General features: G+C 40.3%; 1 protein-coding gene and 1 long non-coding RNA gene across 5 annotated transcripts in view; both read left to right on the forward strand.

The window, feature by feature from the left end:
- The window catches only part of LOC149502800 (uncharacterized), a 29,075-nt gene extending 4,822 nt beyond the window's left edge, over positions 1-24,253 (forward strand). The window contains exon 3 of the long non-coding RNA XR_016323216.1: positions 22,885-24,253. This is a non-coding gene — a long non-coding RNA (uncharacterized LOC149502800). The remainder of the gene's footprint in view (positions 1-22,884) is intronic.
- The window catches only part of Doa (CDC like kinase darkener of apricot), a 31,588-nt gene continuing 31,109 nt past the window's right edge, over positions 24,236-24,714 (forward strand). The window contains exon 1 of one of the 4 annotated variants that reach the window (XM_089728101.1): positions 24,236-24,342. The gene's annotated coding sequence lies outside the window, so the exon portion shown is untranslated. Of the gene's footprint in view, positions 24,434-24,714 lie in introns of all 4 variants that reach the window. The other 3 variants (XM_089728098.1, XM_089728100.1, XM_089728099.1) reach the window with 3 other exon arrangements.

Consider the following 24,714-nt stretch of genomic DNA (forward strand, 5'->3'; position numbering starts at 1 on the left):
TTCCGTAGGATAACTCACTCTAACAGGCGCCATCTAGGCGGGCTTCGGATAGCCTGCCGACCGAGAGGGCTGGTAGTCGTGGCGCCGACGACCGCCGGTACAACGTCCCGAGGGGGAGGTTGATGGGAGAGATGTACTACGCACTAAACTCTTAAATTTCCCCCTTACCTTTTGCCTTTTCATCAATTCTATCTCATGCGAGGTTTGGACGTTGGTTGTTGAGCAACAGGAGGTTTTAGTCAGTTCGACTCTGACATGCCCCGCCCTCCATCCCCAGTGAAGGGCGGAAGTTCGGCAATTTCGTCCTGACAAAAAAAAATCCTAATAAATATAATATTTCATAATTAGGACACCTACTAGTGACTAATGTGCATGTTAGTTTTATTGGAAGCGAAATATTGTATGCACATAATGGTACAAAAATACAGTTTAATGTTTTCTCAAACACTGACATTGTTTTGCAAATATTGTTTTAATGCAAATGATACCATGACTTAACACACATAGTGTGTTTGAAAACACGTTAACTGTATTCGAATAAGCCCGAATAACTGTATTTGCAAATTATAGCCTGAGAAGAGATGAGGTCATAAGTCATCCAGGTGGTTGTGCTCGGTGGTATAAAAGACCTTTCGGAGTCTTTATGATGATTATTAAATCAAATTTTATGTTTATCAAAAAACAATTTAATTTATTTCTTTGGTTTAAATTCGCAATATTACAGTTTATTATCATACCCGATATATTAGATGGAACCATTCACGATAACAGGTGGAGATATCTGATCCGACGAAATAAACTACTGTACTGTTTATTGTTATAGTCACTTTCGTTACATCGAGTTAGATATTTCCGTGAAGGTACCATATATACCTAGTACGGTCACTAGAGCCCATAGACTACAACGTGAAAAACGCTCACCTTAATTAGAAAAACTAGTGTTTTTCTTGAATGCATCGATAGCGAAATACAAATTCTTAACACACAAACCTTTCAATAATTTCCAGTAGTGTTGAATTTCAATTTCAGCCGATTAATGTAGTATTCGAGTTAACAAATCTGAGTCATTACATGCGTTTCAATGCAATTGGGACTTTGACTTCACGACTAAGGATGCTTAGCGGCATTCACGTCGTGATGCCTATGGGCTACGGTATTTAAAGGGGTCATTACCGTTCATCTTCCCGATTACTTTTAAAGAATGAAAATGTTTGTTTTCATTTATTGAATTCTTTAAATTTGGAATATTCGATTAAGTATAATACGCCATTTGTTTTACCTTTTATAATATGTTTACACTGCTTCGGAAAGGGTTTCTCGCTTAAAAAACAAGTTACTTTTTTCATAATGCAACGTCATATTAACTCGCTAGCCTTGAACATGTGCCGCTTCGTGGGAACGCACTTGACTTTTTTCTCTATTTGGTTTGCTTACATTGACATTCGTATTGATTCAAATAATTTAATGGTTATTTATATTTTTAACCCAATTTCACTTGCGAAAATTCGCTTTTACAACAATAAACGATGACTGTTGCGCTAACCGTACAAAAAATGGCCGCCAAAACATATTAGTGAAAAAAAAACAGATAACGGTTAATAATGTTGAGACCTTGCGTTATAAATTAGTTTGTATCCATACGTTTGTATTTTACATTAAAGTTATTTCGTGAAATTGAGTTCAAGTTTATCATTTGATGTTTGAATTTTTTTTATTTACACTCAAGGATTGCTTTGTATTCAAGCTTATAGTACAAATTCAATATGCAACGTGCTTAGTACTGTGGCTTGAAACAAGCATTGCGAAAGAATCCAGTTTTGTCGTTGCATTCCCTAGAGACAAGTTGCATTTGTCTGGTACTATCTGTGTACTTTAAATAATGTCAGCATTGCTTGCCTTCCAAAGGTTTAATTGTTATTACAGCCATTTATAGATGCTTACGTTTTAATAAGATTTTATTCTAGATTCACCATGATATTGGATCGAGACCATAGTAACGCATGTTTAGCGCTGTAGGACACGTTTTTATTACGTACACGTTACGATTGAACAGGAATTTCCAAACGTAATTAATGTGTAATTAGTTACTTGCACAATTTTTCAATATGTATTATTCTAGTATTCTTAGCGGTAAGAGGATCCTTTCTAGAATCTCTCAAATGTAGTCAATGGACACTAAATATTTTATATTAAAGATTTGAAACATTTGGTCTTAATCCCAATTACTTTGTGTAAAATCTGTCATTCCTTACTGGAATACTGGATTGTTTCTCGGCATAAATAGGTAGGATTGTCGATAACTACGTGCGCTACTTCCTACCAGAGAAATAGGTTATACCTTTCCAATAATTAGTTCATTATCAATCAGCACAAACAATTGATATTATACTAAGGAATAAACTTTTATATATCTATTACCCTCATTCGGGTTAAATGTGTCATAGTAATTTCATGTGGCGCGTTTAAAAATGCCATGAAAATTACCATTGTAAAATCAAAAGCCTTTTAAAAATAAATGTGGAATCAAAATTCGAAGGAATTCCATAGTTTCGTGTTTCGTGTACCGATTGGAGACATCAAAAATATTAATTTCGTTGCAATAATAGTAAAATTGATACTTTAATTGTTAATAACATCACATAATACAAGCATGTGTTGTGAATGTTATTACTACAACCGATCAACTCGTCTAATTCAGCTGCGCGACACATTATATCAAACTGTTAATGAAAATAATCAATACACAACGAGAATGTTGTGATTGAGAAACACTAGAATAATTTTATGTTTTTATTTGCAAACCTCTACGATAATGAAACTGTAATAAAGTCCGTCTATTCATTAAATATCCCGATCACGGCTTTGAGGGATGGTTTTTCTTTTGTAAACTGGTACGCTCGAGCATCACGCAAACTACTAAGCTAATTATGATGGCTCGTCGCGGGGCATATCTATGTTTTAACTTCCTGGTATTAATAACGTTAGTACTGGTCTTAAATGAGTTACTATTGTAAAATTAAGCCCATTCTAGAATCAGTTACTCCAAAGAGCAATGTGTAATTGGATAATATATTCGGTACTCAGATAGTAAACTCGGTGGTAGGACCTCTTGTGAGTCCGCGCGGGTAGGTACCACCACCCTGCCTATTTCTGCCGTGAAGCAGTAATGCGTTTCGGTTTGAAGGGTGGGGCAGCCGTTGTGACTATACTTGAGATCTTAGAGCTTATATCTTTTTTTTTTTTATTGCTTTGATTGGTGGACGAGCTGACAGCCCACCTGGTGTTAAGTGGTTACTGGAGCCCATAGACATCTACAACGTAAATGCGCCACCAACCTTGAGATATAAGTTCTAAGGTCTCAACTATAGTTACAACGGCTGCCCCACCCTTCAAACCGAAACGCATTACTGCTTCACGGCAGAAATAGACAGGGTGGTGGTACCTACCCGCGCGGACTCACAAGAGGTCCTACCACCAGTAATTACGCAAATTATAATTTTGCGGGTTTGATTTTCATTACACGATGTTATTCCTTCACCGTGGAAGTCAATCGTGAACATTTGTCGAGTACATAATTCATTAGAAAAATTGGTACCCGCCTGAAATTCGAACGCTGGTGCATCGCTCAACACGAATGTACCGAAGACTTATCCGTTAGGCCACGACGACTTCTTAAAATCAATATCTCAAGGTGGGTGGCACATTTACGTCGTAGATGTCTATGGGCTCCAGTGACCACTTAATACCAGGTGGGCTGTAAGCTCGTCCACCCATTTAAGCAATAAAAAAAAGTGAACTGTGTACTGGTCTGCCTATAATAGCAATAAAAATAGTAAATGTTAAGATTAGTAGAAGAGCTAAAGTTAGTTCGTAAATAAACTAGGGCGTAGGAGTTTTAACTTTAGCACCATTGAAAGTACGTATTTTAGTTAAAACTGCTTAATGTTATATGGCTTTGTATTGTATGTATAATCCCAGTATGTATTTAGACCGTATTTTTGAATAAGGCTGTTTAAGTTTTAAAGCTTATGGTTCGGCTTAAACACAGGTAGTAGAAAGTTTATTTAGAAACGATAACGGCATTCTGAGCTATTACAATTAAGACATTTTTATAACAATAAATAACCAATTTTGGTGAACCACCACTACAACAATTAAATATATATTATTTATTCATCATGTACGGCGCCGCGGTACTTACCTAGTATTAATTATTACTGGTTGTTTTCATGTCGATGTTTTCATTTTCGTCTTTCGCAAGTGCTGTGTGCCAAGGACTTCAGAAAGGTCACTTACTTAAACGGTAATCTTTATATTATCTTTAAGTCAGCAATACGTGATTTAAACTAACTGGATACATTTCATAAATGACTAATCAACAATTGTAAATCCCTCAAACAACAACGTATTTGTTGGAATAGATTTTATCGCCACGTAGTTACTAAGTGGAGTTTTCAAATTGTTATTGTTTAGAATAGTAGGACAGATTGCTAAATAAGGAAGCTTGAAAACCGCATTGTTATATTGTAAAAAGCGCAACGTCTTGCGGGTTAGCCAGGCCGTGATTGCATTATACCCGAACAAGAAGCAATTGTCGTAACTTGTAAGAGTTTGTGTATTATTCCGGTGACAAATGGTGGCTTGCTAACGGCGAAGTGGGGGCGACAGACGTTGTTCTTGACACAGTAAAACTAGAAGTGCAGTAGGTAGGTGCAGCTCCGACCCACGCTGAGCTTTTTGCAAAGCGCTAAAAGAGATCTGTATGAAGCTTTATAGAGCTTTTAATGCTACTTTAACGACAATAACTTCAGTTGGTAGATTATTAATTATATAACTATTAAGATTAGATCAGGTACAGAAGTGGTAGCTCTTCGAAGATAGAGATGATTCTTTAACAACAGTTGTTTTCGATTGAGAATAAAAATAGCTATTCAAACATGAAACGAATACCTACCACATCGTAACGCCGAACTGAGTGCACTTGCCACAATTTACACGTCACGTAACGTTTCATTCCAAATAATCGAATCTGTAATTTCTGCCGCTGGTTTCCAATCTGTTCGTACCTCATATAGTTCGTAAACAAGTTACGACATGCAACATCGAACAAATGTTTCATAAAACTGTGCTCGAATTTATGTCTTTAACGCACGTTTCGCTCATACAAACAAATCACGATTTTGTAATCAACAAATGAGTTTTAATCGGTGGGAAGAAATCTTTTGCGCTTCCTCAATTTATTGAACACGTGGTGTCGCGCCGTTCATATTTTGATACCGACCCAAGGTAAAATACATTATTTGTTTGCCAACGTTTTGGATTAACTCTGCAAGGTCTCAGTTCAACATATCCTGCTGTGTAACAATAGACTTCAATAGAGGATCTCTGCAAAACGTCGAGGTCGATCTTGGTTCTTGAACTTCATGGAATACATAATTACAGAACTAATTTGCTATATTAAACTATTAGGGACCTTTATCATTCGTATATTATATGATAATAATTCGAAATCAATCTTTTTTAAAAACGTTCCGATTTGGAAGTCATTGTGGATAAGATATTTTTTACCTGCCTTGTATAGATCATAATAGACACGCAACTATTGTATACCTAAATGAAAAAGCCTAAAATTTCAAGATGATAATGGACTGTTTGATCTGCGAGAAACGATCATTAATTAAAGATCAGCCGCCAAGATTTTTAATTATTTGTGGTTTGATTAATTTCTTCACGCTGTTAAAGAATTCAGTGAAATCTTAACGTGCAAGTGCTAATTAATCCCGTTGGCTGTATGAACAGACTTATTTATTCGGATTGTCACTGTCCGTTCAGCAATTGTACGTAATGGAACGAGTACATGTGACGGAATCAACGACCGTTTAGTGAGAGCTGGACGATTTATCACGACACTAAATCTATCGCTAAGCAAAATTAAACGAATCAGTGTGAACATACTATTCTAATATTAGACGATATTTCGGTGCCAAAATGCGTCTCGATTAAAATTTTGCTCTATTTGATCACGCGAAGGTACCGTTTGTTTTTAAATTGTCGGAACAAAGGTATAAAACCAAAGAGCAGAACCGAAAGCGTTTCAACATACAAATATGGGTAAATAGCATCAGAATGTTATCTGACATTGTATGTTTTATGAGACACATATCAAATAAATCAATGTTCTCTGACCCTACTTGGTGTGTTTGTAAATCATTTCGGTCGAGCTTCAGCGCCCAGTCTGTCTGGGTAACTGTTTTTTTTTATATAAAATTCAAGTATATTTTATTTTATAAATTTAAAATCGAAATGTTGTGTAACTTCTAAATATAATAAATGGAACTCAGAATTAACAGCAGCAAACGTTCAACGGATAGCATTATGCAACATACTTGTGGAATTCGTGTTGTTCCTATGAGCATCGGATACGGAGTTTACTTTGCAAAACGGCACCATTGTCACGTCCACGGAAACTGGTCGGAGTCATGTTATTTCTGTTGCATTATGAAGTCAACAGAAATCGACTTGTTGAACTTTCCAACTAAACTCTTAGTGTGCATTACGATGACATAATGCCTTAGACTGCGACACGCTCTAAAACTTACATAACTCGGCCAATAAATAACTGTACCAATTAGTCAAGTGGAGATAATTCCGAAGATTTCCAATATTTATTTTAAAAAAAACTAGATTGTAAGTCGTTGCCGGGACGGAGCCGGTTGCGAAGTTGCCGTTAGTTGCGTTTAGGAGCTGACAGGAGCGCGAGCCGTTCTATGTGGGAGCGATTAGCAAACCGGTCCCTATGGTGCGTTGACTCCAGAGGGTCGCTGCCTGTACTCGTAGACGTGAATTGTACACCTTTTCCAGTCATATCGTATTGACCAACCATTATCAACTGGAACATATAGAATAATCGTTGTCGGGTGTTTTAATATTAAGGAACTAGCTTTTGCCCGCGAATTCGTCCGCGTGGTATAGTGACATTGGCATAACGCAAAATTTTACCCGCCCCTTCATTTACTTAGAAAGTGAAAATATTTTTCAATAATAGAATGGAGAGTTATTTAAGGTACCAAAATCACGCTTTTTAACCGACTTAAAAAAAGAGACTTCATACATTAGACAGATACAGAGAAGACTCTCATACATTAGTTTAGCGAAACTAACCGTTTCCGCAGCGCACGCAGTGGAAGCTCTCAAAAAGGATTAAAACCCCGATTTTGAAACATTATTTATAGGTGCTCCGCTTGCATTGCTCGTAGCGTGATGTTATACAACCTATAGCCTTCCTCATAAATGGGGTATCTAACCCTGAAAGAATTTTTCACATAGGACCAGTAGTTCCTGAGATTAACGCGTTCAAACAAACAAACTCTTCAGCTTTATAATATTAGTATAGATAAAAAAAAATACTTACTTTCAATTTTCAAACCTGTTTTCATTTTCCTCTAGCGTAGAGAAAAATCATTTTTTTTAAATACAAGATACATTTAAGATTGATTGTTCCATTAAATTAGCACATAACCAAATTTATCGAAACCAGCAATAATTGATTTGCGATATCAATTATAAACGATCCGAGACTTCCGGCCTGATTAATCGACTCTGGATGTTAGATCCATAATAATCTTCAAATTTTTAAAATGCCAATAACCAGACAAGAGTTGTTTTCGATGTTAGAGCTACAGGGAGATTGATGGTGGTACCATCATCTACTTTTTATTATGGCATTAATCGCATCGCTAATGTTTATCTTTGATGAAATTGTCCGCATTGTATCTCTTTCTATTATAAAAAGGGACTGAGGAACTATAGTCGGACCTGACGTCAAAGTTGGACATCGTACAGGCAATACTATCGTGGATCAAAGTAGCTGGATTCCAATAAAATTCAGCGCTTAATTTTTCATTGGTGTTAGACATACAATAAAATAGAAACACGCAGAGCTTCGCCTCTCTTCGATTGATCGCATAATGTAGCACAGTATGGGTATTGTTGCTATTCGTATTTACACACTGTATCGCCTTGCATCGCCCTTGATGCATCTTCGCACAGGTAGGACAAAGCCTTGGTGATATCTTGAGGATAGTCCGCCATCTGACATTATTAGTTAAAGTGAAAGTGTATGCGATTGTTCGTTTATTCGGCTGGCGAGCTTGTGTCCTCGCAGATAAATCTAGATTACTATCATTAATCTAATTCGAAATGCTAGACATATGCAATGAATTATTATGAGTCAATCGAGAAAGTAAACCAGTAAGTATTGTTCCGAGTGGATGCGCGTTGTACTGTGTGCGTGGGTGCAGGCGACGCCGCAAATTAAAGCAGCTCTCTATTCATTACTCATCGTTATTGCTATCGCCAATTTGGGGGACGAAAGCGAGTGTAGGCTTGCTTAACCTACGTGAATCTATTAAGCACTTAATTTTTTTTCCATGCGTAATATATAAAAAAAGCCATAATAAATAGTTAACACATGAACGACCGCTTTTTATTAAACACTTAGTCGAGCTCATCGAGTGCTTAATTGAGTTATTCCACCGCTATATCTCCCCTTTTTGCGCGGTGATCACACATATATTTATAACGATGCGTGACCTCGACGATGTCTAAGTAAAAAAGGACAACGAAAATCATTACCACTATATATTTAATATTTGAGTCAAAACGTTTATGGAACATTTTAGTATTCATTACATTGGTTTGTCATGTGTTTGCGACACACCGCCTACCCAAAAAAAGTACTCTGGTTGCAAGAAGCTACGATAATGCTACTTTTGAATTTGAAAATTTTACTAAATCAGTAATCAAATAAAAAAATTATCAAAATATATAATAGTAATAATAGTGGCTGTAGTGATAGACTTAGAAAGCATCAGGCGAAGGCGTGCGAGAACGGTAATTACGACGGTAATGTTACAGCTCGTTGCAATAACTACTTAACTTAAGCTTAAAAGATAGTGTTGAAATTGTTTATCCGGTTTATTATTTCGATCTTCCTATCGATCGTTGTCTATTTCCCAAAACTGTGTCTCAACAATAATAAGTATCTATGGTACTTTACCACTTCTTTGATTTCCCTAATAAAAAATTTCAAATTGCCATTCTCTTTTGAAAGAAACTACAAACCGTGACACGTTTTTACTTTCGCTGTCACTGCGTAAATCAAATTCTGGAACAATTCGAAATTTCGTAGACGCTAATTAAGTTTTGGTACAAATGTGGGTGTTCAAACACATGTACGTAAAATATTGGGTGTTTTCTAAACCATAAAACCTGTATTTTGTGGGATAGTGCCCTGCTGTTAGTGGGAGGTGACTAGTGAAAGCTCATTAGCTACACAACTTTTTATTGCATTTGTTTACGTTTGAAGATGGAAGTTGTCGTGCTTTCAATTTCAAAAATTATCATTTAATTTAACAAAAAAACCGAACTAAATTAAAACCAAATATCAAAATACATACCATAAACTGTAAATGTTGTGACTAATAAGATTTCAGAAAGTTAACGGGCTTGTTTAATTGTATATTTAAATGTAGTCTGATAACGCATATCCATTGTATTCATATGAACGTTAATCGATTGTTCGGAAATGTGTTAGTCAAATAGTACTTCATCCGTTATGTCTGTTTCATGGAACTCGTACATAATGTTGTATTGTTTGTACCGAGCGTGGGCTTCAAACCTTTACCAATATTCAGTTAGTGAGCTACAAACCATAACAGTCTAATCAGTTTATATCAGAATAATTCAAATTGCAGATGAAATGCAACCGACCCAAATAAAACACATGTGTTTTCATTCATGTAAGACATAACGAGAACACGTATTGTGTTTGAACTGTAACGCGATATGAAAAGATTTGGGGAACTGGAGCAAGTGCGAACCTAGACCGACAACAGTTAGTTTGGTTGTTAAAGAAACGTGACTCATCATCGGTAAATGATCACGTTAACCCGAATCTTCAATGATACTTAGACTGTCACCGATTTCTTTATTTGCTTCAATTGAAATTTATCTTCACATGATATTGTTGTTGGTAATTATTTTAAACATAAAGGATTTGTTTAAGAATTACGTGCCTTATCTGTTTCAACGCCTTCGCATTGCACCTTCGTCTTCGTGCGCATGTTGTAAAACGTCATCGATACGCTGCTTAACAAATCATTTGCTGAAACTAATTTACGCACGTTTGAAAATTACGTGTATCGTTGTCAACATATTATTGGAATCAAGGGTGCAATATCGGTTACGTTACAAATAACGATTACAAGCTGGATAGCCAGCTGTATTTCTGTAATAAAACTGTTGTGTTTCTTTAAATAATGAATACGATTTATAATAACTAAAATGTATACACTTTGTTAGATCATTACTCGTGACGCGTTTTAGCCTTTTAGCTGGCTATGCAAATCGAATTGTTAATTTCCTGATCCGATAGACAAAAAATTGGGGAAATATAGTGAAGCTCGGATGCGTTCGTTCAATTTGATCTTTATTAACATGGGAGTACGAAGTGTAATCGGCTCTTGACCGCGGAAGTTCGATCAAATTTGAATCGTTTTTACCAAGGACTGATGCTGATTGCCGACAAGCCATTTACGTACACGTACATATTAATGCCAGATAAGATAGTTGGTTTTCGTTGCCGATTTTAATGACAAGGAACCTTACCGAACATCGATATCTGAAGGGAAGACAAGTAGGTAAACGAGGTTTCCGTTTAAGGAATGGCAATGCATCGGCCGCCCACGTATCGTTCGGTTATCGACGGAGGCGTCGCACTAAAACATTGCAAATGATCTGTCCGTAGTTAATCCATTTGTACCCGGAAAAAAATGAAAGCTTCGAATGTTTTAAACGATGTAAAGCAATGGGGAAACGGTTGAAAATCGATTCGGTTCTGGATCACAGTAGAAAAATAGTAATGGAAGCAAAACAAAAATTTAAATATAACCCAACCGCGTGCTTTACGCATACACCTCTTTACGTTGTATAAAAGCTATATTGTATAGCTATATTAATAAAACGTTAAGATTTGTATATAGATTGTTTGCTAAATAGTAGTTATTAGCTCTTATCATATATCCTATAATATCAGCACAGTTTTTAATATTAAATCCTGAAATATTGTAATTATAATAATCTTATTTCTTTGGCGTCTTGTGTGAAATTGTGATGATCACTTTTGTTTTCAAACATCTGGCGAACCTCGGCGTGGCCCACTGTTAGCGGCCTTGATTGTTACCCACCCGCGCTACTGCACATTGTCTTCAGTCGTTTGTCATCTGTCGTAACACGATTTCCCTTTTATCAAATGAAATATTAATAAGTGAAAGTTCCCATAAACAAACGAGAGCCACTATCGAGAGATTTATTGCGTGTGTTTTTTTCCTAGTGATGATGTGACGGTAAGCAGCCTCAATCCGTTAACCTTCTCGATTGAAAACGCTTCCACCTCGGGCGTCGTGCAACCGCTATATTAATAATAAAAAAAAAATGCTTATTTATGATTCACTTACCAGGTGGTTAATTACCTTGTATGTTAATCAAAGTGAGCTATGGAATGTTCAATATGTAGTATGACACTTGAGTTAAGGATTATTGTAATTATACTCGTATCATGTGCTTAGTTTCCGGTAATTAATTGAAAAATTCACAATAACGTTATGACGGCTCAACGAATTTGTTGAAAAGTTTCTTTTAAATTATCCAAATGAAATTTAAAGCTTAAATGTTGTAAATACTCTCTATGCTTATACTAATTATAAACAAAAAATAGAAGCAATATATTTTCAGTCATGAATTAAAAAAAAAGGCGATGACAGAAGCGAACAGCGGCTTTGTTTAAGATAGTGTAGTATAAGGGATACTGGTAGAATAATAATTTATTTGAAACGGTATATTCTATTTTATTCTATTTTCCTTTTTATTATTATAAATTACATTACAGTATTACACAAATTACTTTTGTGTATCATCATGTGTGTGTATGTACACTTACATCAAGTGGACATAAAAAGTTCTCGTGTCCCATCCGTATATGAGGTCAGTGTGGGAATGCCATTTCGCGACAGCGACGCGAATCTATAAGCCCCATTGCGGCCGCTAAATACACTGGTAGTGTATGCTCAAGTCAAGCAACTGCCACCTCCTTGAGCGTTGTCCTTTGGACACGCTCGAGCAGTCGTTCGTCGCACTCTTACCTTTCCTGTCTGAGCACAACCTCACCCATCCGTCTTGATGAAACTGGAAGCCGCTGACTTTCATACTACATGCCGTTCACTATTTCTTAAGAATGTTAATTTACTTTTTCAACGAACGTAACAACTGTGTTCTTTAATTATGTTTAAATTATCTCACCGCACTCACGATCTCATTGTAGTATTAATATCTTCTTTTTACGAGTATTTGTATGTAGTATTAGTCTTTAATGTATTCATCGATGTCTTCTGTGACCCAGAGGACTCACTCATGCCTCGTTCAATTATTATTTTTCTTACCTATTCTAGTAACCTCGAGGGGTTATTCTAGATTGGCCGAATTAGTAGGTGAGCTCACGGGGCTCAAACCTGATGACGTTGCTAACACTAACCCTAGCAAGAGCTGTGGTTCGCAGAATCTACCACCGTATCGGAAACGTGACCCACTGAGAAGATCTGGCGAGAAACTCAGTGGGCTGTGTCTGTGAGTTAATTTACTCGCCGAACCCTTCGTCGCAAGCTACGGATTCGACGAGAACGATTACCGGCGTTTGGGGTACCTAAAAGCACCGTCAGTGGATCGGGAGGATCCGAAATGACGTGTTTTGGTCGACGTCGACTGTTTTCTATTCGGACCTTTTTTTTTTTTTTCCTACCTATGCTGATAGCCTTGAGAGGCTATTTCAGCTTCACCCTAACGTGTGTAGGTGAGCTCACGGGGCTCAAACCGGAGAGTTGCTAACACTGACCCTAGCAAGAGCAGTGCTTCGCAGAATCTACCACCGGATCGGAAACGCGACCCACTGAGAAGATCCGGCGAGAAACTCAGTGGGCTGTGTCTAGGGGTTAATTCGCTCGTCGAGCCCTTCGTCGCAAGCGACGGGTTCGACGAGGACGGTGACCGGTGCTTGTGGTGCCTAAAAGCACCGTTAATGGATCGGGAGGATCCGTAATGACGTGCTTTGGGCGACGTCGACTGTTTACCATTCGATCTACAGGATCGGGTATGTAGTTTCCAGCGGCCACGACAAGAGGGTTCTCATGTCGTGCCGCCTTCTCGAAATGGCGCAATGATGCCGACTGTAGATACTTACTGACAGAGTCGAGCTCCAGGTCATCGTGGAGATCCACGTTCCTCAGGAACCATGGTGCTCCGACGGCTATCCTGCAGAATCGGGATTGAATAACCTGAAGGGGCTTCAAGTTGGTGCGGGCTGCGTGAGCGAACACTACGCTTGCATACGTCATAACGGGGCGTATGCAAGTTTTGTAGAGAGTTACCTTATTACGGAAGGACAGTTTGCTTCGCTTGCAAAGCATAGGGTAGAGACGTCCTAATATGAAGGCGGCACGGTCGCGTACCGTTTTAATATGGGGACGGAATGTCATCCCTCTGTCGAGGGTGACGCCTAGGTATTTGACCTGCGAGGCCCACGGTATGGGCTGGCCAAAGAGAGTAACGGGGCTAACGGCGGAGGTGTTTGCGCGCCTATTAGGGAGTGGGATGCTCGAAGTGGTATTCGGAGGGCGACCCCTTTTGAAGAGCACCGCTGTGCTTTTCGTGGGGTTGATGTCGATGCGCCACTTCCGGAACCACTGTCCCATGGTGGCTACTGCGATCTGGAGTTGCCGATGTAGCAACGACATCTTCCTACACGAGTAGTAGATAGCCGTGTCATCGGCGAAGAGCGCTAGATGGGTCTCCGGAGACCGGGGTATATCATTGATATACAAACTAAATAATAACGGGGAGAGCGCGGAGCCTTGCGGGACTCCGGCAGTCAGATGACGGGGGCGAGAGCGAGTTCCCTCTACTCGATATCGAAACAAACGGTTCGACAAGAAGTCTCGTATGATGAGCACGAGTCTGTCTGGCACTCCCATGTTGTACAGTTTGTAGATCAAACCGTTGTGCCAGACTTTGTCGAACGCCTTCGCGATATCGAAGAAGAGGGCGCCGGTCGGGATTTGTTTACGCCTATTTAGCCCTATTAAGATGTGCTCCGTGAGGCGGTGCACTTGTTGTACGCAAGAGTGCTTAGCGCGGAATCCAAACTGCTCGTCTATTAGAATTTTATTCGCGGTAACGAAGTCCCAGAGGCGTTTCCGAAGGAGCCGTTCGTAAATTTTGCCTATCGTCGGGAGGAGACTAATCGGACGGTAACTAGCGGTTTCGTTTTTCGGTTTGCCCGGCTTATGTATACCGATAACGTCCGCTTCTTTCCACACCGCGGGAAAGATGCAGTGCGTCATAGCGGCATTTAAAATGGTAGCCAACATTGCTATCAGTTGGACTGGTAAGAGTTTAAGCGCGCGGTTACGGATGCCGTCGGAGCCGGGTGCCTTCTTAGGTTGGAGGTTGTGGATCGCTTCTCTAACTTCGTCAGTGGTAATGGGGGGTAACGCGTCCGAGGGCGGTAGGGAAGCTCTGCGCTCGACCTCCCTGTCGACTAACTCGGTGTGTTCGGGGTCCGCGTATTGAGTGCTGGTGGTGCACTGCTCTTGCAGTGCATCGGCCAGCAGCTCAGCCTTGTCATCGTCATCGAAAGCCGGTGGTTGGCCTGAAGGGCGTACGAGGGGAGGCATAGTAGCGGTAGTTTCGGATTTGAGAGTCCTAGCTAGTCGCCAGTATGCTTGGTGGGAGGGCGCGAGTTGTTCTAAATAACTATGCCAATTTTCGTTACGGGCGTCGCTTAGGCGGGAGTGGACTTCGCGTTGTAGACGACGCATCCGAATCCGGTTTGAATGCGTGGGAAGACGATCGTAGGCCCGGATTGCCGCGTTCCTAACTCTTAAGAGATTCCTAAGTTCGGGGGAAAGTCTTATGCGGTGGAAGCTATCCTCCACATCGACTTCTTTAGAAGATCTAATGATCGCGGAAGAGATGTGATCGGTAATGATGTTTATGGATTCGACGGTGTCCTCGGGGGATAGATTCGAATCCGGGCCGTAAGGGAGGATTGGCGGAGCGGCTTCGGCTAAGCACGTGCCCAGCTTATTCCAATCCACCATGGTCCTCGTAACAGTAACTGGGTTGAGAGGGCGACCGAGCTGCATAACGACAGGTCGGTGGTCTGAGTCGAGCTCTGACAGTGCTTCGATGGAATGCAAGCGCAGAGTTACGTTCCTAAGCAATGCCAGGTCTATAGTGCTCGGACGGAGCGCGATGTTATACGGATAACATGTTGGAGTTGGGGGGCCGACTACTTCGAAGGTGAGGTCGTCTATAAACGCGTCGAGACGCCTACCGTTGACGTTAGTACGATGGCAGTTCCACCTAGTGTGGTGGCAATTTAAATCGCCTGCCAGGATGACAGAGTCTCCCATGCCGAACAGTGACTCGATGTCACTGCTCAGGAGGGGCTTGTTCGGGGGGAGATAAACGGATGCGATGACGATCGGCTGGTGTCCCGTCAGCGAGATACGGCACACTGACGCCTCGATATGTGAGAGCGAGGGAGTATCGAGAGGGACAACGTGCAGGGCCCGCCTATAGTAAATGGCAGTCCCGCCTTTGGAGGCGGTGAGTCTGTCATTCCTAACCATGACGTAATTCGCGACTTTCGGGTCACGACGCGAGGGCTTCAGGCAGGTCTCCTGCACTAACAGAATATCTATTAGGTTGTCGCGGAGGAATTCGTATATTTGATCGCGTTGCCGCACGAGTCCGTTAGCATTGTAGAATGCCAACTTAAGGGAATAAAGTTTTTCTCTACCGTTTCGCGCCATTGATAACCGGTAAAGATTTACAGCGTACGGGATACGGACTCATAGACGTCCATGTGATCGAAAGCGGCCGCAAGCCGCTGTTCGGGGGTTACCGACCTACGGATAGCATCTGCGAACGATCGCAGACGGTCAAAGTTTACCGCGGTGACGAAGTCGCGCACGAGCGCGAAGTCGTTGACGGCAGAGGGTTGCGGGGGGCGGTACGCGGGCGCGGGGCGAGGTGCGAGCAGGGGCTGAGGCGCGGGACGTGTCGCAGGCGGGGGCTGGGGTACGTTTTGTGTTCCCTCCTTCGTATACGGCAGCGGTTTTTTCCACGCCGAGACGGTGGGAACCGCAGCCGGTACGAAGGCTGGTTTCGGCACTGAAGGCGCCGAAGTCTTTGGGTCGACGGTTCGGGGGGCTGGGTGGTTCGGGCGTTTACGCGGAGCCCTAGGACATCCGCGGTAGTTTGCCGGGTGCCCTTGCTTAAGGCATAGGACACAGCTTGGGGGTTCCGTCGCGGTTTCCCTAACACGCGAACATTCTGTGGTTGCGTGATCGCCGAGGCATTTCACACAGCGGGGGCGCGCGTGGCAATTACGCGCTGAGTGGCCATAGAGCTGGCACCTGTGGCACTGCCCGGGAGTACCACGTTTATGGGGGGCTTCGATGGTGACCCCGGAGAGGCCGCATATCGTTTTGAGACATGAGATTCTTTTCTTTGCCTCCGGGGTTGATTCTAGCGCGACGAGAATCATATTGTACGGCTGTCTGCCGCGTCCGCTGTGCATCCGGTGCACACTAACTATTGGGAGGGACTGACCGATCAGATCCTCCTTTACGTAGTCTATGTCGAGTTCCTTGGGGACTCCGCGTATCACTACGCGGAGTTCGCGGTCCTCCTGAAGAGCATAGGTGTGATAACCTATGTTCTCCTTTCGGAGGTAAGCAGAGAGGGCCCTATGGTCGCCCGGCGTTGCGACCTTAATCTGAATCCCATGCGCGACGTTACGCGCATGGGTATAATTAATTTTGTTGGCCTGAAGGGCCTGGGATACGCGATTCCACGCTGACTTCTCCTGGAGTATCAGCGGGGGCGGGACAACTGTTTTAGGCGCGGGCGCGGTTTTTGGGCGCGGCGGTGGGGTTACGCGGCGGGCGGAGTCCGACTCCGGCGTCACGACTACCTGTGGTCGGGAGGCGGTCGCGGACTTGGTTTGCTTCGTCACAGAGCTCCGGGACTCCACGACGCGAGTACGCTTTTTACCGCGCGTTACAGTTTGGAACCCATCCGAGGTTCCGGGTTGAGGGCTAGTCGCGGACTCGAAGTCCATCTCCGATTCGGTATCGGAGCCTGAACTAGACGCTATTGAGGTCGCGACGGACGAAACTGACGTGATTGACGCGGGCGCGGGGGTAGCGGGGGCGGGGGCGTTAGACGCTACGGTGGCGGCGTGCGTACGTGCGCTTGAACACGGACCGGCGGCGGGGCACGCGAGGCATGCCTGCGAGGCATGTTTGGTGATGGCGGCGAGAGATGCGGGGGGAGAATATTTACTAAATGAGGCCCTATAGGCTTCGAATTCGGGCGCGATTGACGGATATTTTTCCCGAATGAAGTCGATGAAAAGTTTTTCCTCCATCTTTACGTGATTTTCGCCCGGGGGGGGCGGCCCCGGGACTTAAACACGCGCTCGCCTTGCGGCGAGGCTCCTGCGTCGGTAACACTAAATTGGCCGAAGCGATTCTAGGAATTTTAGAAATTTTAGGAATAGAATAAATAGAATAGATTTAGAGTGAATAGAACCACTGCACAGTTCCCGGGCGGCAATGCCTTGCAATTAGGCGCAGGTACAAATTCCGAGAAACACTTGGGCCACAGATGTGCCACGAACAATGATCTATTATCACCGGTAGTCACTTCCGACAAAACAATGAGCACGTCCACGCGCGTCGGTTGCTCAAATCGGAATGGTGTATTCGGACCGCAGGATCGGGAATGTATCTCATTCAATAAGTTGAGGTTTTACTTATATATGGTAGATTATATCATGTCTTCTGTTGACGATGTTTTTTTTGTCTTGGTCGCTTTGTCGTCAGTATACAATTACAATATAAGAAAATATTCAGTTATAATAACTAGTGGTTATTAGAGCTTAAATCCACCATTGAATTTTAAATGTCTTTCTTAATAAAAATTTAATGCCTCATTGCTTCACTGCATTGGAGTTGATTTCTGATATGGTTCGCGTATTTATTTATTTATTTAAGGAATCATACACTACTTCAGTTTTATAAAGGGAGAGTAAACAGAAAGAAACTAGAATAAAGGATTTTTTTCCCAAAAGCTACCGCCATGTTTGTTGCCTCTCCCTCTATATTTACATTTCATTATATTCAAGAAACGTGGACACTGACTGTGCGACTAGTCCACCAATTAAAAGTTACTCAGCGAGCTATGGAGTGAGCTATGCTCGGTTTGTCATTGCGAGACCGAATACGCAATGAGGTCATTCGGGCAAAAACCAAAGTGATCGATATAGCTCGCAGAGTTAGTAAGCTGAAGGGGCAGTGGGCTGGTCAGATATATCGCAGAACCGATAACCGTTGGGGTAGACGTGTTCTGGAGTGGAGACCGCGAACCGGCAAACGTAGTGTGAGACGTCCTCCTGCTAGATGGAGCGACGACCTGCGCAAGGCAGCTGGCAGTAACTGGATGCGTAGAACCGAAGATCGGGTTCAGTGGCGAGCTTTGGGGGAGGCCTATGTCCAGCAGTGGACTGCCGCAGGCTGATGATGATGATGATGATGATATTCAAGAAAAAATATTTGACTAAAGCTGTAAGTGGTCTAAATCAAGATATTAATAAGGCTTTCAGTGTAAACCCTTTAATTCTTTTTATTTATCTGGGGTGGAATATGATAAATAGCTACGGGCACAGATTTCACCGGTGGGCCTGAGCATTTTTTAATCAAGTAGTTGGAACAAACGTTATATACGTCATACATTTCATTATATATACATGTATACGTTATATATAAATTATATACCTACAGATTCAAAGTTAACATTCACGAATTATAATCAAAACTACTTTTACGGTTTAATCTCGCTGTTTTTTTTCTTTCTCTTTTTATAACTTAGATGGGTGGACGGGCAAACGAACCACCTGGTCTTAAGTGGTTACCGTAGCCCGTAAACATGTACAACGTAAATGCCGCTGCCTACCTAGCATGACAGACATGACTTTTTAGGCCTCTGTTTTTACAGTACAACGTCTGTCCACTCTTCAAACCAAAACAGAAATAGGCAGGGTGGTGGCACCTACCTATGGGCTCACAAGACGCCCTACCACGAACAACGTACGCAAATTATAATTTTGCAGGTTTGATTTTTATTAGAAGATGTTCCTACACCGTGGACCTGAAACTTGAACAATTTATAAGTACGTATTTCGTTAGAAAAATTGGTACCTGCCTGCGGGATTCGAACACCGTTGCATCGCTTTATACGAATGCACCGTGCGTCTTATCCTTTCGATCGCTACGACTTAATCGACGCTTATGATTGTTGTCAAAATATTTTTTCGGAAGCTTTGAATACTCTTACTTTGCTGTTTTCCTGTCAATGTCTACGACACGCGTAAACCGAAGAAAATACTATATTGACGGATTAGTGTTTATTTCGACCTTAAAATGCCTTTTTTCCTAAAGCCTAATCTCCTTTCTAATAGTAATAAAATGTGTTACACTGACCGCAATTGCGAATCATTGTAATATTCAATGGCAATTTCGTGTATGAAGTATAACGAACAGATGTATGCGGCTGGCGACACCTACGCGTCTCTTCGGAGAATCGAACTGTTAGAGACTGTAAGACAACTTTCTGCCCCAATTACACGGTCCGTGGCGGCAGCCCGTAGGCAACTTTCTCGTTTATCGTACAGGCGTTGACTGCTGTTCCTAATTAAAAATCCTTGTGCAATAATTTTGTTTTCATTTTTGTTGTGCCTGTTTTTTTTTTATTGCTTGTTCACATTTAATGGTTTTTTTTTTAACATTTTAACGTATGTTTAACATACGTGTCGACAATCACGGACTGAGCTGTACAATGTTTGACAATTTAAGCAAATACCGAAATACTTTGTGTACCTGTAGTTAAAATAAAAGGTATCGCCAAAGTGGTCGAGTGAGGCAGATGACGGTATGCATACAAATTCGTTTTGAAAACATAGAGGCACAAATTCTAATTTTGTTTTTATTTGTTGTCTGGGTCGAAGGTTTTGCCGGTGGCGTGATTCACGGACGTGTTCAGGATCTTTGTTGTGCTTCCAAGAAGCTCGACGTATCATTATTTGTGAGAAAGGTTAATAAGAATACCGGTCGGTGGACTGATTTCTCCTGTTCTGAACGGAAATTAATTACTAGCTAACAAATTATGTGATATCTATGCATGTGACGGATTTATACTTTAGCAAACAACAGTCTTTCCTGTTTATTAAACATTAGCATTATTAATTCAGCAAATTGTTCCATTTAATTCTCAAAATAATTTAATATACAAAAATATCTTTTGAATACTAAAGCATGATGACGAATCAATAAGTGATGTATTGGTAAGGATTTTTTTGTACATGTGTGATTAGATGTTTGACCGATTATGACCTCAATGATTAATGAGGACCGTTACTCTTGACTTGACTCAGTTATTATTGCGTTACTTTTTTAAAACAACAGTCATCACTGCCTCCTGCTAATGTACAGTAATTACGGAGAAACGAGTCTAACGTTTTCATACGCGCAATTCTCATGCTTTCCTACTCTACTAAAGCAAGTGTGTTTTAACTAGCGTACATTCTGATGTGGCCGACGATGCTATGACCCACCTGGTTGTAATCAGTTACTGGGGCCATAGATACCAAAACGAGATTACCACAGTCATTAGTATGTTGGATATATTATGTTGCTATAGAGCATAAACATTAGGTGGCAATACCACTGAAGTGAGTTCATGTTAGATTATTTAGCTGTGTTTTAAATTAATAAACGCGAAAATCTTCCATCAAACCTGTCCATTGAGCACGTCACGAAGTAATTACTGATGAAGAATCAATGATTTCGAGGAAGTCTATGTATGGATGCCATTTTGATATATAATTTAGATTGTATTGAACTGGTGCTGGCCAGATCAGGTTACCGTGGGTGAACCATTTATGGATTCGGATTAATTTGCTGTGGTCTTTGCTAGAACCACATCCTAAAGTTTAACAGATACATGTCTTATTTTTTTTTTGTTTCGAACGTTCATTCCTAATTAGGCTTTGATAACTTTTAGGGCGGTCGATCTTCAAACGTTTATGGTGTCTCTAGTTGTAGAGGTAAATTAAATAATGTTACTTGATTAGGTCGTTTTATTTCTAAAGGGGAGCGTAAAATTAAACCAAATCACAATACATGATGGTGTTTGTACGTTGTATATATTGTGCAAGAACAACGTAAGTTATGGCGATAATGTACGGATCGGGTAATTTGTTTTTAATTCTATTCCAGTCTAGACGACCTGGTTACTGGTCATTTGGGTCATTGGACTTCACCGTTTGTTGAGTACTCGCCGCCTCCGGTACAATTTTTTGTTGCCATTTACGCGCCACCAATTGTATAGAATGACGCAGTCTCACACACGGTTTAGGTCGAGAATTTTTTTGTCTTTGTTAGTTTGTATGTCGAACGGAGATTTTCCTACAGCGAACAGTTATTTGGGTCAGTTTTTTGATTGGCATGTTGTACTTGGAAATTAATACAAGCAGCTCGTGACGGTTTTATTACTTATTTTTGCTTTTATTTTGTACACCTTAACGATGTTATTAAAACGATATTTATAAAGATTTATAATAGGTCATGCAAATATTTCACAGCTTAACACCCCAAGGGGCATAAAATCATAGGTGCATAATATAATCGTTGGCAGTGACACACATTATCATTGAGTAAGCAATAATGTTCCAGTCTAGGTCATGTTTATTTCATACATAAATAAATATTTAAAAAGGCATGCCACGTACATAAGTTAATACAAACGTATCAAGTACTATAATGTTTGTGTTGTCGGTGATTTTAGGTTATGTAAATTACAGATACAAATTCTAATGGCTTACTGTAACTCCGATACGCATAGTACTCATAATTCTTGTACATCTTCGACAGTAATATTTTTGTTTGTTTGTCATTCGTTTGCTTTTTATTTTTAATATTTATTTCAATTTCTGTAACTTTCACTCGCGTAGGCGTTATTTTTTAAGAAAAGTACTTACACTCAAAAGTTAGCAAACATTAAACTCGTAAAACATTATTTTCAATCATAAAATTGTGGTTAATATTTATTAGTTGATACAAAATAAATTTACTTCAAAATGGTAGTAAATAACCCATTTTCATAATAGTTAATGGCTGGACCAGCTTGTTTAATTGAATTCGACATAAACTAAATATTATAAAATACTTTCTACAGAATAACGTCTTTGCATATTAGAAATAGCTAAGCTAAAAAAAACGTACTTGGCTTGGCAGAAATATACAGGGTGATGGTAGGTACCGTGCGGCTTATAAGGTGGTGGTATCTTACGGGCTTATAAGACACCACTACTCTGCTTATTTCAGTCGTGAGGGCGTAATGCGTTTCGGATTGAAGAGTGAGGCAGCCGTTCTACTGTTAAGAACTGGAGACCTTAGAATTTATATTTCAAAGTGGATGGCGGCATTTACGTTGTAGATGTCTGTGAGCTCCGGTAACCAATTAGCATCTGGTGGGCCGTGAGCTCGTCCACACACTTAAGCAATAAAAAATAATATATAATAAGATATAATATAAAAATAAAAATAAAATAAAATTATTGCTAAAATTATAGTCACAAGTTTCAACACTGTTTTTTATATCTGCACTAAAATACATTTGTATTTAACATCACCTTTTTTGTTTCAGGTATACACATTTTATTAGACTACATTAGACGTTAAGGTGAAGTACAATTTATATATATAATACTATAATTAAATAGATCAAATGTTGCAAAATCAAGGCTAATTATTTAAAATATTCTAATCGATAGTTAAATGAAATGCTAATCATTGCCTAAAAGTACCTACATACAAAACTACCAAAACAAGTTTAATATACACATGAATATTTTCCTCAACAATTAAAAATAAATTGTTAGTCTAATGTTCCAATTTATTCAGGCGGGAATAAAGGTGGAAATATAAATTACGGAAATTCTTAAAGTTTGAGGTTTTTCCGACATATGTAGGTAATATTAAATGGCAACGTGTTTTCTTTATTTTTAAGGAATCTAAGAACAATTTGAGGTAAACTTTATTGCAAATAACCAATCATAACATTGAAATAATTTGAAACAAGATATAATTAAGGCGATTGCATGCCGCAGAGATGCGAATGTTGGGATGGATGTGTGGAGTAACAGGAATGGATAGAATACGGAATGAATATATTAGAGGAAGTCTGAAAGTGGCACCTGTGACAGAGAAACTGAGAAGTGCGCGTTTGGGATGGCATGGACAGGTGATGAGACGAAATGAAAAATAGGTTGGTAAGAGAATGTTAACTATGAATGTGGAAGGATATAGAGGAAGAGGTAGACCTAAGAAGAAATGGATGGATTGCGTGAAAGACAATATAGGTAAGAGGGGAGTGAGCGAAGAAAATGTATATGATAGAAGAGTATGGAAGGAGAAAACATGTTGCGCCGACCCCAGGTGACTGAGAGAAGGGCAGGAGAATGATGATGATATAATTAATGAATATTCTGATCAGATATCTCTCATCCTCTTTACATTAATTTTACGTTATCAACTGCAATGACCATTTCGCAGCACAGCAGTCGAAATTTTTCCAATCAGCATTGTCAACATATAAAAAATTAAATTCAGTTGGTGCATAATTTTGTCAATATTAATTTATATCGCTACTTTCGTCATTAAACAAATACATATTTGATTACAAATTTAAAAATATTTAAACCGTAACATTTGTATATATGCAATCATGCGATACTGTCTGGATCGACTTAATAATAATATCGTTATGATCATTTATCAACTAATGTAACCAATAACATTTGTTTCTCCTAAAATTGAATAACCTAAACTCAAAATCAGCGGTGCATTAAAGTGGGAAATGCAGGCGCACAAACTTTTATCGGTGTGAGAGTATGGGCGGTATGGTCTAAGCGCGGCTGCGAAGGTCAGTGCTCTTGTGATTCGGTCCATAGTGCTCTCATGTTAAAGTCACAAGTGGTAAACCAGAGGAGAGAGGTGGAAGCGGTGGGGTCTTCGGTTCGAGGCGCGCTTTGGTTCCCTCGAGTCAGTATAGTCGCAGCGGTGCACGCACACCGCACGCAGTTCTCGCGCGCACAACGAGAAGGTATGCACGTAACAATCGTGCCGCCGCCATCGCGCTCACTCGCTTCCGGTGGCTGCTCTCCTTACGATCTGCACAACTCTTCTCTGTATGTGTACTCATACACGATACCTTCCTTTCGTTGTAAAGGACCTTTGTGTTTAATGAGTGAAGTGCATGCAGCCTCTACAATTATTTTGTGGAGCCAATCGATTTATCAAAATTATGCACAGTGATTTGTTGTTGTTTAAAAGAAATGTGTTAAATTAAATTGTTGTGTTCGCTATTGTCGGTCGGTTTAACGGTTTAATAAACAAAATAAATCTTATCTATTGTTTTGAATGGAACAGTCTCAACACCATTGTTTGCAAATATAAAATGTAGAAATCAACCTCT

This window comes from Bombyx mandarina, chromosome 06 (genome assembly GCF_030267445.1).
Source record: "Bombyx mandarina strain Sakado chromosome 06, ASM3026744v2".
NCBI lineage: Eukaryota > Metazoa > Arthropoda > Insecta > Lepidoptera > Bombycidae > Bombyx > Bombyx mandarina.